The sequence below is a fragment of the Budorcas taxicolor genome, chromosome 8, assembly GCF_023091745.1.
Source record: "Budorcas taxicolor isolate Tak-1 chromosome 8, Takin1.1, whole genome shotgun sequence".
NCBI lineage: Eukaryota > Metazoa > Chordata > Mammalia > Artiodactyla > Bovidae > Budorcas > Budorcas taxicolor.
This window is the reverse complement of record NC_068917.1, coordinates 68,860,955-68,874,268: the sequence shown is the minus strand read 5'-3', so window position 1 is coordinate 68,874,268 and position 13,314 is coordinate 68,860,955.

The window sequence follows — 13,314 nt, the reverse complement described above, 5'->3', positions numbered from 1 at the left end:
TTTTTTATTTCTTATAGGTCCTTGTTAAACATTTCTTGCATCTTCTCAATCCTTGTCTCTAGTCAATTTATCTGTAACTCCATTTTGTTTTCAAGATTTTGGGTCATCTTTTCTATCCTTATTCTGGATTCTTTTTCAGGTAGACTCCCTATCTCCTCCTCTTTTGTTTGGTTTGGTGGGCATTTACCACATTTCTTTACCTGCTGAATATTTCTCTGCCTTTTCATTTTGTTTAGATTGCTGTGTTTGGGGTGGCCTTTCTGTATGCTGGAAATTTGTGGTTCCTCTTTATTGTGGACATTGCTGCCTGTGGTTGGCGTTGAACTAGAGGCTTGTCAAGGTTTCCTGGTTAGGGAAGCTTGCATTGGTGTTCTGATGGGTGGAGCTGGATCTCTTCTCTCTGGAGTGCAATGAAGTGTCCAGTAGTGAGTTTTGAGGTGTCTGTGGGTTTGGTGTGACTTTGGACAGCCTGTATTTTAATGCTCAGGGCTATGTTCCTGTGTTGCTGGAGAATTAGTGTGGTATGTCTTGTTCTGGAACTTTTTGGCTCTTGGGTGAAGCTTGGTTTCAGTGTAGGTATGGAATCTTTTGGATGAGGTCTTGTCAATTAATGTTCCCTGGAGTCAGGAGTTTTCTGCTGTTCTCAAGTTTTGGATTTATGCCTCCTGCCTCTGGCTTTCAGTCTAATTCTTACAGTAGCCTCAAGACTTCTCTATCCATAAAGCACTGATGCTAAAACCTCTAGGTTAATGGTGAAAAGATTCTCCACAGTGAGGGACACTCAGAGAGGTTTACAGAGTTACATGGAGAAGAGAAGAGGGAGGAGGGAGATAGAGGTGACCAGGAGAAGAAGAGGGGGAATCAAAAGGGGAGAGAGCAATCTAGCCAGTAATCAATTTCCTATCCACTGTCCACAGTCTGGAACATCCAGAGAGGTTCACGGGGTTACATAGGGAAGAGAAGAGGGAGGAGGGAGATAGAGGTGACCAGGAAAAGAAGAGGGGGAGTCAAAAGGAGAGAGACCAATCTAGCCAGTAATCAGCTCCCTAAGTGTTCTTCACAGCCTGGAACACCCAGAGAGATTCACAGAGTTAAGTAGAGAAGAGAAGGGGGAGGGAGGAGATAGAGGTAAACTGTGGGAGAAAAGGGAGAATCAAAAGGGGAAAGAGCAATCACGCCAGTAATCACACCCCTACGCAAAAAAATGGGTACTGAAGATTAGATTCTTAAAAGTACAAAATTGATAACAAATACCAAAAAGCAAAGATTAAAAATCTAGAGTAGAGGTTAGACTCTGAAAAATACAATATTAAAAATATAAAACAAAATCAATCACAAGAATTATAAATATATATATAGGAAATTTGCTTCAAAAATAGGGTCTTTTTTTGCAAGGTAATAGTAGGTTATAAAAATGAAGATTAAAGGAGTAATGAAGAACTTAAAATTTTTTAAATTAAAAAATTATAATAGTTAATAGACACTTTTTAATGTTTCCCTGTCCATATTGATTCATGAATGCTTTTATTTTGTCAGCAAACCAATGGTTTAATGCATGTACAGTGATGAGGAGTAGAAAGATTAGGTTCCCTGGTAGGACTATGCTATTACTAGGTCAGAACCAGATCTTTTTTTTTTTAATTAAACAATTGCTGAGTTTCCAATCTTGCCCAACCAACTGGGCTTCCATAGACAATTTTTATGGTTACCATTTGTGTAAATACCCCTCCAGAACATGACAGAGGTTTGGCTGCTGTCAGTTCCTTTAAGGGCAGAATTCCTTGCAGAAATATCAGCAAGGTGATTTTCCTTAGCTTCCAGAGAGTCAAACATAATATGCTCCAGAATCTTAATACCAGATAAAATGACAATGTAAAAATATTGCATCCAATAATTTCTGAACATAAGGGCCATTTTAAATTTAATTTCGACTGTAAGTAAGGAAGCCATATTGCTTCCAAAACATTGCAAATTCATGAGGTACTCCAAAAACATATATATTAAACTATCTGTATGCTGTGCTGTGCTCAGTTGATTCAGTCATGTCCAACTCTTTCTGATCCCATGGACTGTAGCCCACCAGGCTCCTCTGTCACGGGATTTCCCAGGCAAGAATATTGGAGTGGGTTGCCATTTCCTCCTCCAGGGGATCTTTCCAACCCAAGGATTGAACTCATGTCTCCTATGTCTCCTTAATTGGCAGGCAGATTCTTTACCACTGAGCCACCTAGGAAGCCCCATTAAAGGGCTGAAGGCACCTCAAGCACCAATGTCCTGATGCCTTGCAACAATAGCAGAAACTAGGAGAGTTTTGTTTAGGAAATTTCATTCACTAGAGTAGAAGATTAAGAATCTTAGCAGTCTTTTTTTAGGTGATTCATCTAGGGTTGAGAACTGATTTGCCAAATTAACTAAATCTGGACTGGACATGGTTTCCAATTGTGTCCTGGTCTTTTTACTAGACGGGAAAGGTCCCAGTTCAATCCATTAATAGAGTTAAAAGCTACCTGACTGAAATCAGTGTCTGCAGGAAGAACATAATTTTCTTTAGAAATAATCAGGAAGTTTACAGCAGAAACTAACAAAGCACTGTAATGCAACTCTACTCCACTAAAAAAAAAAAAAAAAAAAAAAAAAACTCAAGTCAATATAATAGTCATGAACAAGTTCACCAGATTTTTCTGTGAAACACTGAATTTTGTTCCAGTTATCAGGCTGTGAAAAAGCCCTGGGATGTGCCTGATGAAGATGACTGGCACTGCCCAAGCCTAATCATATAATCATGCTGGTCTCCAAGTTGTAACTCTAGAGATCTTTCAAAATTTTCTGATGATCAATTTTCATTGAATGCTGGACCTGAGCTCCACTGACAAACTTATGAATCAGCTGATATAAGTCAGGGAAACTAGGCTAATAAGTGTGAATGACTCTATTAAATTCCCCAGCAAAACTGTGAGGATCTTCAGTTCCTCTGAGAAAATCTTTGACTATGGCTCACAGTTCAGCTTTAGTTCAGGAAATAAAAGAAATTAAGGGTTTAGCCTCTTGGTTCTCAGAAGATTTAATGTTAAAGTGACATGTCCTGATACGTTCAGAAGAAAAGGGAGTGGAGAGAGTTTTGGAGCAAAAGGAAAGTTTTATGAAAGAATTAGTATGGGGGAACTGAGGGTATAGATGAGGTGGTAGCAACATAGAAGAGAAGGAGGACGATGATGTTGGTGAGCTTTAGGCAAAGAAGCCAAGGAAAGGGAGCATGAGCCTTTAGAAGCCATTTTATCTTTCTTTAATTGTTTGTTTGCCTCAGTTAATCTTAGAATCTTATATTGCAGAGAGACAATTTTAGGCTCAGTAACATTTAGAAGCTGGTTTTTAAAGCTATGCTTATTCAATTTATTTTAAAAAACCAAATTAAGGATTTCAAAATTTCCTCATAATGGTCATTGATATTCTAAACCGTCTTTGGTCAGGTCAGTCCATTTAGTTTGAAATGAACATGAGAAAGGACTATGGCTTTCAAACATAAAAATTGGTCATGGTCCCTGGGGTGCGGGGGGCGGGTTACCCTCAAATATGTATATAACTAGAATCCAACTTCTCATAAGTTTTTCTCTAGAGTAAAAGAATAATTTTCAAACTGCCTAAACAACTCAAATAGCTCAAAAATAGCCTCCAGGCCTGATACCAGTCAGTGTTCAAGGAGCAGTCTGATCTCAGTGGAACCAGGCTGAAACTGCTGAGCACAGTTCCAATAAAACAGCCCCTATTCCAAAGGGAACTTGGCCTAAGGCCAAACTGGCACAGTTCAATGAAATAGCCCCTGTTCCCAAAGGAATCCGCCAAAGATTAGTCAGGTCCAGTTGAAGCAATCTGATTTCAAAATCAGGTCAAAGTGCCAAATGAGTACTCACATACAGAACAATATCAGCGGGAAAAAACCTTAAAATAGATCTCAAATAAAACCTGAATTGCTTCAAAATGCAATGAGGGCAGAAGCTTGGATCCAGGAAAAAGATTTATTCTCAAACCCCAGGGTTGACAAGAAAAGCAATGAGCAACAATGTGCTCCATGTGAATAAAGTACCTCTTTGCTCACCAGCCTTGAAGTGCTTGGGAGTCTTCTCTGGATTCTAGTATGGGCCATCAGAATGTTGAACTACAATAGACTGCAAGTTATTTTTCCAGAAAAAAAAAAAAAGTTTATTTGGGATTACTAAGAACTGCAATTTAGGATTACAACCACAGCAGACCATGTGCAAGTCTCCCAGAAAAAATGGGAGGAAACTCATGTAGACGGGAAAAGTAAGTTGGGAAGCTGTAGGGAGAGAGCAATTGGCGAGGTGGAGGTGGTTAGGGTCTCTTGCCCCACACCACTCTAGTTCTACAGCTGGGATCATTTGTGGCACTGTGAATGCACATTGTGGTATGATCCTATATGAGCACCGCCTGAAAAGCCCTAGGACCATCAAGTCCAGTTGTGTTGAGTGGCCTAGTCATTGGTGCTGCTGTATCAGCCCTTAGAGAGTAAAGCATGTCTGCCTGGCCACAATGAATAATGTCTGCATTTCCTAAGGCTCCCCACATCTTCTTCTCACCTTGCCTACCCTCGGTTCAGTGAACAATTAAATACAGCAAGACAATTGGCATAGTGGGTAGGATACAGCAAGACAGAGAGGGCTGTAGTCAATACAGTGCCTTGGAGGAATTGAGAGTTGGAGTACAGTGGCTTTTCATGGGCTGAGGTGTGACAGTCTCTCATTGGCTGAGCTCTTGCAGGGCAAAAAGAAGTATTTCTTACTGGTGGGCGCTGCTATCCTTGCAGAGTGTGAGAACTCTCCCTTTTGATCTCCAATTTTGAGTCTTTGCCAAACTCAAGTGGTGGTGGCCAACCTCCTTGCTCTAGCAAGCACTGAGTAAATAGCCTTTCGTTGTTCTCATTGGGTTGATGAATCTTAGAGGAGTTTAGGAGATGTGTTTGTGTGTCTGTTTCTCTTGATCAGAGGGTTTGATCCTTTGCTATCTAAGGCCATGTCTAACTTACCTGGGTGTTGTTAAGGCTTAGCACATGCCAGTCAGTTCAGCCACTCAGTCATATCCGACTTTTTTCAACCCCATGGACTGTAACACTCCAGGCTTCCCAGTCCATCACCAACTCCTGGAGCTTGCTCAACCCCAGGTCCTTTGAGTTGGTGATACCATCCAATCATCTTATCCTGTCATCCCCTTTTCCTCCTGCCTTCAATCTTTCCCAGCATCAGGGTCTTTTCCAATAAGTCAGTTCTTAGCATCAGGTGACCAAAGTACATGCCAAGGCAGTGCTAACTAAATTTTGTTGGGTTATGGAATACACACATAATTGAGAATACAGAACTCTGCATTCTTAAATCTTTTGGTTCCTGAACTAACAGTAAGGAAACAATTTTCATTGTCCTGTTTTACCTAAATGAGGTAAAAGAAGATGAAAAAGAAGTGGGAAGTACAGAAGTAAAACATTTTTTCTGGAGATGGATTTGGCTTCTCTGCCATGACACCAAGCTAATTCTTGGAGACAGAATTTTGGGTAAAGCAGAAAAGAATAGTTTTATTTGCGAGGCAAAGGGGGCAGAGGGCTAATGCCCTCAAAACCTGGAGGGAGTAGTGAGAGAAGTTTTATAGTAATGGTTCAAAAGGTGAAATCATCTCATAGACATTCTCCTGATAGGTTGGTGGTGAGGTAAATGGGAGTCAGCGTCATGAACCATCTGGTTCCAACTGGTCTGGGGTCTATGTGCTTGTGAGCAGCATATCATCGTTAATGTTAACTTCTCCCACTTGGTGGGGGTTTTAGTATCATCAAAACAGCCCATTTTCATTTCTAATTTTATTGATTTGATTTTTCTCTCTTTGCTTCTTGATGAGTCTGGCTAGTGGTTTGTCAATTTTATTTATCCTTTCAAAGAACCAGCTTTTGGCTTTGTTGATTTTTGCTATGGTCCCTTTTGTTTCTTTAGCATTTATTTCTGCCCTAATTTTTAAGATTTCTTTCCTTCTACTAACTCTGGGGTTCTCCAATTCTTCCTTTTCTAGTTGCTTTAGTTGTAGAGTTAGGTTATTTATTTGACTTTTTTCTTGTTTCTTGAGGTATGCCTGTATTGCTATGAACTTTCCTCTTAGCACTGCTTTTATAGTGTCCCACAGGTTTTGGGTTGTTGTGTTTTCATTTTCATTAGTTTCTATGCATATTTTGATTTCTTTTTTGATTTCTTCTGTGATTTGTTTGTTATTCAGAAGTGTGTTGTTCAACCTCCATATGTTGGAATTTTTAGTAGTTTTTCTCCTGTAATTGAGGTCTAATCTTAATGCATTATGGTCAGAAAAGATGCTTGGAATGATTTCGATTTTTTTGAATTTATCAAGTTTAGATTTATGGCCCAGGATGTGATCTATCCTGGAGAAGGTTCCATGAGCACTTGAAAAAAAGGTGAAATTCATTGTTTTGGGGTGAAATGTCCTATAGATATCAATTAGGTCTAATTGATCTAATGTATCATTTAAAGTTTGTGTTTCTTTGTTAATTTTCTGTTTAGTTGATCTGTCCATAGGTGTGAGTGGGATATTGATAAAATTAGAAATGAAAATGGAGAGATCACAACAGACAACACAGAAATACAAAGGATCATAAGAGACTACTATCAGCAGTTGTATGCCAATAAAATGGACAACGTGGAAGAAATGGACAAATTCTTAGAAAAGTACAATTTTTCAAAACTGAACCAGGAAGAAATAGAAAATCTTAACAGACCCATCACAAGCACGGAAATTGAAACTGTAATCAGAAATCTTCCAGCAAACAAAAGCCCAGGTCCAGACGGCTTCACAGCTGAATTCTACCAAAAATTTCGAGAAGAGCTAATACCTATCCTACTCAAACTCTTCCAGAAAATTGCAGAGGAAGGTAAACTTCCAAACTCATTCTATGAGGCCACCATCACCCTAATACCAAAACCTGACAAAGATGTCACAAAAAAAAGAAAATTACAGGCCAATATCACTGATGAACATAGATGCAAAAATCCTCAACAAAATCCTAGCAATCAGAATCCAACAACACATTAAAAAGATCATACACCATGACCAAGTGGGCTTTATCCCAGGGATGCAAGGATTCTTCAATATCCGCAAATCAATCAATGTAATTCACCACATTAACAAATTGAAAAAGAAAAACCATATGATTATCTCAATAGATGCAGAGAAGGCCTTTGACAAAATTCAACATCCATTTATGATAAAAACTCTCCAGAAAGCAGGAATAGAAGGAACATACCTCAACATAATAAAAGCTATCTATGACAAACCCACAGCAAACATTATCCTCAATGGTGAAAAATTGAAAGCATTTCCCCTAAAGTCAGGAACAAGACAAGGGTGTCCACTTTCACCGCTACTATTCAACATAGTTCTGGAAGTTTTGGCCACAGCAATCAGAGCAGAAAAAGAAATAAAAGGAATCCAAACTGGAAAAGAAGAAGTAAAACTCTCACTGTTTGCAGATGACATGATCCTCTACATGGAAAACCCTAAAGACTCCACCAGAAAATTGCTAGAGCTCATCAATGAATATAGTAAAGTTGCAGGATATAAAATCAACACACAGAAATCCCTTGCATTCCTACACACTAATAATGAGAAAGCAGAAAAAGAAATTAAGGAAACAATTCCATTCACCATTGCAATGAAAAGAATAAAATACTTAGGAATATATCTACCCAAAGAAACTAAAGACCTATATATAGAAAACTATAAAACACTGATGAAAGAAATCAAAGAGGACACTGATAGATGGAGAAATATACCATGTTCGTGGATCGGAAGAATCAATATAGTGAAAATGAGTATACTACCCAAAGCAATTTACAAATTCAATGCAATCCCTATCAAGCTACCAGCCATATTTTTCACAGAGCTAGAACAAATAATTTCAAGATTTGTATGGAAATACAAAAAACCTCGAATAGCCAAAGCAATCTTAAAGAATGGAACTGGAGGAATCAACTTGCCTGACTTCAGGCTCTACTACAAAGCCACAGTCATCAAAACAGTATGGTACTGGCACAAAGACAGACATATAGATCAATGGAACAAAATAGAAAGCCCAGAGATAAATCCACACACCTATGGACACCTTATCTTTGACAAAGGAGGCAAGAATATACAATGGAGTAAAGACAATCTCTTTAACAAGTGGTGCTGGGAAAACTGGTCAACCACTTGTAAAAGAATGAAACTAGATCACTTTCTAACTCCGCACACGAAAATAAACTCAAAATGGATTAAAGATCTAAATGTAAGACCAGAAACTATAAAACTCCTAGAGGAGAACATAGGCAAAACACTCTCAGACATAAATCACGGCAGGATCCTCTATGATCCACCTCCCAGAATTCTGGAAATAAAAGCAAAAATAAACAAATGGGGTCTAATTAACATTAAAAGCTTCTGCACAACAAAGGAAAATATAAGCAAGGTGAAAAGACAGCCTTCTGAATGGGAGAAAATAATAGCAAATGAAACAACTGACAAACAACTAATCTCAAAAATATACAAGCAACTTATGCAACTCAATTCCAGAAAAATAAACGACCCAATCAAAAAATGAGCCAAAGAACTAAATAGACATTTCTCCAAAGAAGACCTACGGATGGCTAACAAACACATGAAAAGATGCTCAACATCACTCATTATCAGAGAAATGCAAATCAAAACCACAATGAGGTACCACTTCACACCAGTCAGAATGTCTGCGATCCAAAAATCTGCAAGCAATAAATGCTGGAGAGGGTGTGGAGAAAAGGGAACCCTCCTACACTGTCGGTGGGAATGCAAACTAGTACAGCCACTATGGAGAACAGTGTGGAGATTCCTTAAAAAATTGCAAATAGAACTCCCTTATGACCCAGCAATCCCACTGCTGGGCATACACACCGAGGAAACCAGAATTGAAAGAGACACATGTACCCCAATGTTCATCGCAGCACTGTTTATAATAGCCAGGACATGGAAACAACCTCGATGTCCATCAGCAGAGGAATGGATAAGAAAGCTGTGGTACATATACACAAGGGAGTATTACTCAGCCGTTAAAAAGAATTCATTTGAATCAGTTCTGATGAGATGGATGAAACTGGAGCCGATTATACAGAGTGAAGTAAGCCAGAAAGAAAAACACCAATACAGTATACTAACACATATATATGGAATTTAGAAAGATGGCAATGACGACCCTGTATGCAAGACAGGAAAAAAGACATAGCTGTGTATAACGGACTTTTGGACTCAGAGGGAGAGGGAGAGGGTGGGATGATTTGGGAGAATAGCATTCTATCATGTATACTATCATGTAAGAATTGAATCGCCAGTCTATGTCTGACGCAGGATACAGCATGCTTGGGGCTGGTGCATGGGGATGACCCACAGAGATGTTATGGGGAGGGGGGTGGGAGGGGGGTTCATGTTTGGGAACACATATAAGAATTAAAGATTTTAAAATTAAAAAACTAAAAAAACAAACAAACAAAAAAAACAGCCCAAAGGTACTGTTCTGTATATCCCTTGGTGGGAAACCAAGACCCTGCCCCAAGGCTGTGCTATGGTTTCTCTTGAGTGCACCTCCCTTGTCTCAGCATCCCCTCCCTTCTCTAATTAGCAACTGCTTGAACCTGCTTATTACAACTCAGGGAAGGTCATGGAAGCTGAATGAAGCCTATTCCCTGTAATCAAAGAAATGAGTGACACAGGAAATCTTTTGTACCCAGGAGCCCACAGGGCTCTGCTTGGAATCATAATAGATAGAAGGGGAAAATTAATGTGACTTTTTCTATTATGTATACTGCAGGTACAGGTTTGATAAAGTGGTTTGGGGTCATCTGTGAGGCAAACAATAGAGATCTAGGTACACGCCTTGGAACAGGCTGACACACGTGACAGTCTCAAGCTTAAGCTTTCTTAGCATCCAGGTGAATCTGTCTTTGGATGTGTTGATGGCAAAGGTGAGTTGTGAAACTGTGGCATGGCCCCCACAGCTGACAACTTTGGTGTTAGGAACTGTTAAAACTTTTAACTTGAGTTAAGCTTTAGCTTAATGGAAGCATATTAAAATTATTAAGACTTGGAGTAAAAATCTATTTGATTTGGGCAGCATTTAGTCTAGCAGATAGAAAGGAGCTCCTAGGAGCTATACAAAATGAAAGACTTTTTTAGGCAGAAGGAAGTAGAAACAAGTAAATCATAGGAGGAAAAAAAAAAAAGGCAGATTGGTTATTGCAAGGTGATAGGGCACGGCAGAGGGTTATCAGGTAAATTACTCCTAGTGCTGACTAGGCAGTTCCTGATTGACCAGTTTAACATTCCATTTCTGGGAGTGTTGAAACTTTAATTAAGTCTTGGTTTAATGAGACGGGGCTTAGCACAGCAACACCATTTTGAGTCTGTTGTGTTTTTACCCGAACACTGAGTTGCACTCTGGGATCCTGCTAAAAAAATCTCTTAGGGGACAAAAGGAACAGCCATACCCTGAGCAGACGGCAATAAATAATTTGTTGAGCTCACTGGACTCCAATTCCAGAGCTATATTTAGACTTAAGGTCCCAGAGCTCTTTGTATTTTTTCATTTTTATTTTTTATCATCTGGAAACTGCTCATTATACTTTATAAAATGTCTTGCCAGGCAATATTCAAAACTGTCCTTGTGTTATCTCAAATACAGAATATTCATCTGTGGTCTAAAAAGGAGTATTAGAATAGAAAAGGGCATTGAGAAATTGAATTAAGCTTCTGTAAATCCCAATTCCTAACTTGTAATTTTTCTAGCCATTCTTTTCATTGCTTCTTCACTGTGACAGCTCCAGAGCTCAGCTGCAAGGTTAACACTGCTTAGGGGGAGGTTTGTTTTCTTCTTTGTATCAACTGAGTTGTCTAATTACTTAGGTAAATCTCACAAACACAATTTTTTGGCATGATAAAGAGATGCACATGAAGCAAGGGCACACAAGAAAGAGAAATTTTTAAATGCTTTGTTTTGTTTAGGATTTTACCTCTACTCATAATTGCTCAAGGAATAGTTATGAAAAATACAGTCTAGGGGGCATGTAGAAATTAAGTTCACCTGATTCTGCACTGAAATTTTAGCTGCCAAGTCTGAGATGTTTCCTTTATTTCATATATTTTGCATTTAGGCTTTTCATGCCAATGTTTTTTCACAATGACATGTAAAAAAAATAATAAATTAGAACAGCTATGTTTATAATGAAGAGAAATTCCCCAAGCTCATAAATTTCTTCTCTGAATTCTTCCAGCCAGATGTTGATATTAAGCGGGGCCCTGTGGGGCTCCTAGCACAAATTCTGTGTCCCCCATTTCTTTGATTACCAGAAATAGCCTTCATTCAGCCTCCATGACCTTCTCTGAATTCCAATGAGCAGATGTAAGCAATTGGTAATTAGGGAATGGAGGGGATGCAAGACCAGGGAAAAACAAACAGTCAAGAGAAGCAATAGTAAAACCTTGGGGCAAGGTCCTTTTTTCCCATTGAAGGGATACACACACTCTTTGAGCTGTTTTGCAGCTACTGAAGGGTTTCCCTGGTGGTGAAATGACAATGACCTGCCAATGCAGGAGATGCAGGAGACATGGGTTTGATCTCTAGGTCAGGAGGATCCCCTGGAGAAGGGAAAGGTAACCCACTCCAGCATTCTTGCCTGGAAAAGCCCATGGACAGAGAAGCCTGGCAGGATCACATGGGGTTGAAAAGAGTTAGACATAACTGAGCACACATGCACACAGGCATGCAGATACTGAAACCTCCTCCAAGAAGAAGAAGTTAATGATTAATGATGGTATTCTGCCCACAAGGCATGTAGATCCTGAGAAGTTGAAACCTGAAGTTTGATCATGCTGACTCCTACTTGTCTCATCACCAATCAGAAGAATGAGCTGATCGCAGTCTCTTTGAACCATTACTATAATGCTTCTCACTATCTTCTCCAATTGGGACACACAGTTTTTCAAGGCAGGAGTCCACTGTCTCCCCCTTTGCCTGGAAAAGTAATAAAGCTGGTCTTTTCTACTTCACCCAAAGCTCTGTCTCTGAGATTTTGTTTGTCACTGGTGTACAGATAAGTTGAACTTTCGGCATCAGTTTTGGCCCCCAACACGGGACCAACACAGGGATGGACCCAGGAGGGGGTGTCCCTTGCCTTGTTTAGATGTCCTGAGGACTTCTCCACTACACCCGCTTTTGAGAGAGCAAAGGATTAGAGAATTCCTTCAGAGATCAGATCACTTGGGATCCTTGCTGGAAAGGCTGAGCCCCAGTTATAATCTGCCCACCATTCCAGCATCTGGAACTCTGAAATGGAGTAGACTGCAGGAGAGAGACTGCCCTAACAGTTGCCAAGGCTGTTTTTGTCTTGAGGACATTCCTCTCTTTCTCCTGCTTGGACAACTCTGGACATACTACCGTGAAGAATTATTTTGGGGAAGCAGGAAAGTGGTGTTCTGGATGTCACAATATCTCTACCAATATTTTGATAAGTCCCCAGGCATGCTCACTGAGATCACTCGACTTGGTCTGTTTGGAGAACCTTTGGATTTTCTGTTAGGAAGGTTAGAGGTGTCCAAGTGCAAAGCTTCCCAGAATGTCATGACTCCATAATTCCCCATGGAGTTGTGGACGACAGCACTCCCTCTCATTCACAGTGGTGACAATATACACAAACTATTGCCAACCAGGGAAGCCCCCCTAAACTTTGAGCCCAGAGTTTCTATTGAGGCTTCATTATGCTGGCATAACTGATTTATTCATTTTCCATGTGACTGTATTAAATCTTCATTCCCCTTTCCCTTCTCTGGAGGTCATGCTTATCACAGGGCCCAAAGAACCCACCCTAAATCACCTTGTTAGTAAAAACCATCAAATGTGGCTCCAAGAGGCAACCGTGAATGAAAAAAAATTGCTCTCATCACTCAGTAAATTATTAGAAGTTATTTTTAGAAGGGCATAAAGGCCATACCTTTCTTTAAGAAAAGCCAAATTCCTTACCACACATTTATGCCATTTATTTTTATAACTTTAAGTAATAAACATACCTGTTTTTCTCATCTTTAATCCCCTGGAATCCCAGAAGGTGAGATGAGAAAGAACACAAGTACCCTTATTATCCCTTTAACCATTTTTTCTCTCTCCACACATTCCAACTTCTTTCAGCTATAGCTTAGGCTTTACTTAGTCAAAGTTTTTAAAATATATTTTATAAGCATATGGTAATTATTTTTTTCTGA